This window comes from Cygnus olor, chromosome 12 (genome assembly GCF_009769625.2).
Source record: "Cygnus olor isolate bCygOlo1 chromosome 12, bCygOlo1.pri.v2, whole genome shotgun sequence".
Taxonomy (NCBI): Eukaryota; Metazoa; Chordata; class Aves; order Anseriformes; family Anatidae; genus Cygnus; species Cygnus olor.
The window spans coordinates 17,944,929-17,951,602 of record NC_049180.1 but is presented as its reverse complement, the minus strand read 5'-3'; positions in this window follow the sequence as shown (position 1 = coordinate 17,951,602).

Genomic DNA, 6,674 nt, shown 5'->3' with positions numbered 1-6,674 from the left:
CCTGAATACACATCAGTATAATAAAGTGGTGTTTTTTAAGGTGTTCACATCACAAGTTTCATATGCATGTAAAGGCAAAAAGTGTTTTCATATAGGGCACTGGAACAAACCCAGGAACAGTTCCCTGGCTGCTCAGGTCAAAGGTCCCCCCTGCTCCCTGCCACCCAAGATGAGCATTGTTTGGGTCCTGGAGGAGGAGAAGTCTGCAAGTACCAGTGGCTGGGACTGTCTGCCCAATTAATAATTGTGGAAAAATGCAAATATAAAAAGAGGAACTGGTAGCGATCCTACTATTAAAGCATTAAATATTTTGTAGCATAAGAGCACTAAGTCAGACTTCACTAAAGCATTTGAAATTAGGACCTCTTTAAAAAAAATACATCAGTTGGAGGGGGAAAAAAAAAAGCTTCAAAGCTGCTTTTTCTCCCTCTTGGAAACCTGCTGGTGTTAGGATAAAATGAATAGAGAAAAGAGAAAGGTTTGCCTTCTAATAAAGCATCTGTTGCCCACTTTGAACATTTCTTACTTCTTTGTGAGTGTGTCTCTTCAGTTATGGCGACTACTGACAATGAAGAACAGAGGTATAAAAAAAGACAATACCTGTTATATAGTCAATATTTCTGATTTCATGTCACTTTGAACAGAATCTTCATTTGACCACATGCTGTGTCCAAAAGGAATTTCTTTGTTGGCTGATCCAAAGATGCTGTAAGATGCTCAGAAAAAGTAAACTGCAGGAATCTGTTCAATAGGAAAGATAAAAACAAATCCTACAATTCATTCAGTGCACTGCTATCACTTTTAACTTCAGCCTATTTTGGCATGCTGCATAAAAAAATGAATTCAAATGCCTTGTGCTTTTTTCCCCCCTTTCTTATAAGGCTGTTAATTCTGGTCATGGACTATAGATTTCCTTCATCTTGGAAATAAAAGGCAATAAAATAAACAACTACACATAGATAAGAAATGTGAGGAGAATAAGTGTTGTATATACATTGCTGGATTGCTTAGAAACCTGTGGCCAGTTGTTATTGCCACTGAGCTTTAAGCTGCTGTAACCAAGCTTTGTGAGGGCTACTTTCCACAAAAGATTTGCAGCCTTTCACAGCAGGAGGTTCTCAGATTTGGCCGAGGTACTTACCTGAGTGATTCAGCAAAATTTTGGCCAGACCTCAGACACTTTATTATTCTGCCTTCTGTGAATGCATATGATTTAGGGCCAAAATTGGAGGAGATGGCATTGTAAATGCCATCATCTCTGACTGGTCAGCTCTTGTCCTACTTGCGATAGATAAAGTCAGCTCATGACCGGCCATCGATGCATTAAACAAAGGCAAAGTAATGAAATTTAATTTTAAAGTTTGACCTAATTCAGCTGAGTTTAATGGAAAAGAAAAGTCTTTCATTTTAAGTGGATATGTGAGAATATTAAGTTCTGCATAAACAAACATTTGGATCTTTGAATTACTATAGATAAGGTAGCAAGTATGACTTCCTCAAATTCTTTCCTAGTTTAGCCTCATCTCTATCTTAGAATTTGAAGAAAAAGAACTTGTAGGGCTGAGAGTTGTGGTTTTTGTTGTTGTTGTTTGTTTTTTTTTTTTTTGTGCTTAAAAATATGTATGCTTTTTCTGGTTAATTGCATTTCTCACCAATGGAGGAAGTGCACCTGTGGGTCTGTGCATGACTCGGTCAAGGTTTGGAAGCACTGTGCTCAACAAGGATGATTTGAATTTCTCAGGTTTACTTAATGGCACAGATTTCCTGTATGCCTGAATTGTAAAGATGCTCTGAGATGTTCACACAGGGCAATAGCAAGAGTCCTTAGCACATGGATGTAATTACTACAGTTGAGTTTTGTTATGGCTGCAGTCTAGTGCAGTCTGGTGCTATTATTCTTGTGAACTGTTATACTAAATTTTTTAAATATTGAGGCTGGTCTTTTAATATATCATTTAAAATGTCTTCAACATAAGAAGTCTTGCGTAGTTTTGGAAAGAATTAAGGCAGGCTGTGTAAAAATACGACTAACAGACACTTTATGGTATTTGTATGAAGCCTTATGGTGCTACAGAAAACAAGATAGGCATGTATTGTGCAAATGTTACAAACAGTTGGTGTTATGTAGACAGAAACTAAGGCTGATTTCAACAGCAGTGTGGCTCATACCACGGTACAATACAAAAATTGCCATACAAAGTCAGACATGCTATAAATCAAATTTAGTGTAAGAGACAGCTCAGAATTTTGCAAGAAATAGTCTTGTGACATGATCCTACTCTTTGAACCGAATAGGAAAGCTCATTGATGTTAAAGGAGCAGGGCTGAGTCCTCGCAGAATAACCTGTTCCCACAGAGAAATGTATATTAGTAACCCTTTCTTTATCCATGGCTGGCTTATAAACAGACTGAGAACTTGGATACCTTTAAAAAATAATTTAATCTATTTATTTTGTAATGGATGTTCTTGTAAATATCTGATTCCTTTTTCAATCTCATTCATGTCTCAGACTGAAATATGTCAATTTGCAGTGAGTTCCATGGGTTTAATAACTCTTCAGTTAAATGTTTCTTTCAATTTTATATTTATGCTTTTCCTTTTCACATCACTTCACTTTTGTACACATTCTAAAAGGAGAAAACAAGAACACTCAATCTATTATCAGCATTCTTCATTACAGCCAAGTAGCTTTCCAGGTCACCTCCTGTTTCCTCCCTAAAACAGGAGGATTTCCCAGAGTCCTAAGTGAGTTTACCTGAGAAAATACCTGTGTCAGTTTGGAAAAAAAAGAAAAAATAAATAAAAATTAAAAGAGGAGAGAGAAAAAGAATATAATAACCTAAAAATAGTGTACCTAGAAAATTCTCTATTCACTTAAATCCATTCTATTATTTCTGACCGAAAAGCTAAAATACTAACTATGGAAGCTCTGGAGTCATGAAGGAGCGATGTATACACTTCAGATAGGTCTTTGAGAAAAGCCTATAAGATTCTTTAAAAAAAAAAAAATAAATAATGACACAAGCTTTGGAAACACAGGTCTGTGCATGGCAAGCAAGATGCGAGAATGAACTCTGCCCTTGTATAAGCTTCTCTGGACCAGTAGCTCCTTAGTCTGGTATGGCAGAAGCATTCAGGTTCTGCCATGAAGCCAACCAGTCTTGCTCTGAGAAAGGTAAGGGTGGCAGGATTTGTGCTGACAGACCATATTACTAACCAGATTTGAACGAGACTTTAACCAGCTAACCAGATTTGAACACAAGTCCCTTTCACTTTTATGTTCCATTTTAAGAGAGGGCACAACAGATGATACTATTTAATCATTTGCAACTTACCTCTAGGCTGGCTACCCTCTGTCTCATTTGAATTCCTTTATCCCCAGCCACTGCCAGCTTTCCTAAGGGGTTTACCCTTTGAATTATGCATTCCTTCTCTCAAGTCATCAATAATGTTACTCAGAGCAGATGTATGTTCTGTAATTGACAAGTTATCTCTTCATGGCAAATAGTAGAGTCTGTGATCGAATAAGCAGGTTCATAGATTCCCTTGATCAAAGCATCAGAATCTGATTATGTCTCCTATACAGAGCCCCTTTGAAGTGGATAAGCACTCAGGTAATTCGGTTATCTGCTTTCTGGAGAATTCATCTTGAAAGGAGGTCATTTGCTCAGGTACAAAGAGGTGGAAGACACCGTTTCCATTATGACCCATCTGGTGACTTTATGTCAGCCTCAGGGGAAAAAGAGGAGTACATGAAGATTATTTGCTGTATCTGAGAGGTAAAGATGTGATTATTTTGGTTTATTCTGTAGATTAAATAGAAATGATAATTTATCTAAGTGGATCCTGTATTACATTCATCTGCATCTGATCCTTGCAACACTTCTTTTAAAAAGCAAAACAAGCAAAAAAGCCCAACAGTTTCCAAATTTATACTAAAGCTGTAGTAGCACTCTTCAGAGTGCTACAAAACTTGATTTTTTACCTACATTTGCTTGTCAGCCAACTTATTAGCTCTTGTCTACCTCATAATTCTGGAGGGAAGACCATTTTTCAAACCAGGCATCACTCTTCATTTCTCTTTCCTTCTTCCTTTCCGCCTTCCATAGGGCTGAAAGTTTCCAAGGGATATCCAGTAACTCAGGAAAGACTTCACGCTTTTTCTTTCCCATGAGTGTGTCACCATTTCTTGTTTAATTGCTAAAATAGATCAATGCTCTTGTTAGGTACAAAAAGAACTTCAATGCAAAGAAACCAAAAGAACTGCCAAATAATATTTTAAAACTTAGAAATCCCAAGAAAAGCAATGGGAAAAAAGAAAAATGCATTGTTAATCTGAGCACTTCTGAACATTAGTATTATGCTATTCAGTTGCTTCTTAAACATGAACTTCTCAGTATCATTTATACTGTAGACACATATGAAGTTTGCAGCACAGTTCCCCAGTGGGATGGACAGTCACAACACACAAGGCCTGTAGAAGATCCTTTTACCACTGAAATCTTTGTTCAGTTCTCATTTAAGAAGAAACGAGAGACCAAAGTCGTGCATAATTCCTCTATAGCATGTTCAATTTCATTCTAGGGCATCAGGAAGACTGTTGGGACTCCAAATGCATGGAAGAATTTCAGCTGTGGAGATAGTATAAAAAAGGGCTAAAACAAAATAATTAATTTGTTCTCTTTTCTTCTGCTCCACTACACCCCTGCTATAATCTTTCCTTTCTTCTTCTCAATGGGTAGATCAGATACTAAAAGGACTTTTTTTCTCCAATGTGGGTCTGCTGGCTGTAGGATCTAACAGACATTGCAGTGGTTAAAAGCTAGTGTAAAGGCTGAATGAGTGAAATAGTCAGATTAAGAAGATGGGAAAGTCAGCCTTTGAAAACAACTATAAAAGTAACAGTCTCTGTGGCATGTGGAATATTTGAATGGAAAAGAAGGTCAGAAATCCTTTATTCTCTCTCTTTTTTTTTTTCTCCTCCCCTTGGATTTGCTTGGCCAAAATTTCATGGCCAAAATGATGCCCCAGTTTCTATCTCCATAACAGAGGGAAAAACAATGCGACAGGATCCAGCAGGAAGCTTGAAGCTAGGAGTTTCCACCTTGGTGTTTTATTTCCTGCCTTTCTTTAGCCATCAGTATCATGTCTCCCTAGGGCACAGGAGAGAAAGATGTGAAGGTATCATAACATTTATAAAGAAGTTCTCTCTCACATTCTTTGTTATCACTGGGCATCAAGAAACATATGTCAGCATTACTTCCTGAAGTGGTATACATGGTATATTTTTGTAGTTAGCTGGAATTATGTGGGGTTTCGCTTCAGATCTCCTACCGCTCTCTGCTCCTGGATGTTCAGCAGCCCTTGGTATATCTGTCCATGGAAGAGGACGAGGTGGTCTCAAGATTCTGTTTGTGAGAAATAACAAATCCTGCTATGTGTTTCTAGCCAGAAGGTAGAATGATAAAAATGGAAATAGCTTAGGGAAAATGAAAAATAGTCTTTGAGAGTTTTAAAGGGAGCACTCACCTTAGGACCATGTGGAATTTCTGAAAGAATTCTTTAAACCTCTCACTGTGAAGAAACATCTTTTTTTTTGTGAAAAGAAAGGCAGTCCCACAAAAGTACAGTGAGGGTTTAATATCTTTTTCTTTCTTCTCTCTTCAGCTGGTGTCATTTGTGTCTCCTCCTTGCTCTTCAGGCTTCTCCATGTTTGCCTACCTGAGGTCCCTTTGAGATAATTTCTGGGATATGAAACATTTCTCTGTACGCTTTTGACTGGGAACTTTCAAGTGGAGACAAAGACTTCTGCTCTGCCTGGTTGTTTTGTGTGTGTGTGGTTTTTGTCTTTTTTTTTTTTTTTTTTTGTACATTAGCTTTGTCTATTTTGTGTGATCTATGAGACTAGCCCAAAGTAATTAAGATTTCCATAACCTTCTGTAATTTCAGAATCTTCCATGCATACATATATACACAAATATTTTGTGTTAAATATTTCTGAAATTGTGAAATCAGGATATCCATGTGCAATCTTAATTGAATGCTTCTGTACATCCCTTGGATCTGCTCTGTACCCTTCTCGCCTGCTCTACACAGATTCAGCTGTGTGAACCTGGGCAAGAAGATAAAATTTAATTGGGCTATGTCTTTCTGTTCTGCAAACTTAGCCAGCCAGGGCTGGTTCTTCCAAGATGTCTCTAAACCACCAACTGCAATAGGATCCTAGTCTTGGTTATGGCTCCTAGATGCTGGCATGTTATCATTAATTATAATAATGAATATAAGATATTAGTGATGTGCATTTTATTAGTATAATTGAATTGAATGCTCTTCTCTAGGAGGTAGTTATGTAGTGGGAACAGCATGAAACCATGTAAAGTGTTTTGAAGGGGAAAACTATAATCAGGGGGGAAAAAAAAAAGCTGTTTATTTGCTTCTGCTGAGGGAGTGAAGTCCATTTGGTACAATAATTGTGGTAGTTGCATTACAGTTTGCGTGCCACCATGGAGTTATTCTATTGCAAGCCATGAAGCATTGCTAAGATGTAGACATGTGAATGCTGGAGCAATAGCCAAGCAATGAGGAAGTTAAGTGGATGAGACTGTTGGGATGAAAATGGAAATCATTAAATGTAAGTGTCAGGATTTTGACGTGTGACTGTGACTTTAGGCAG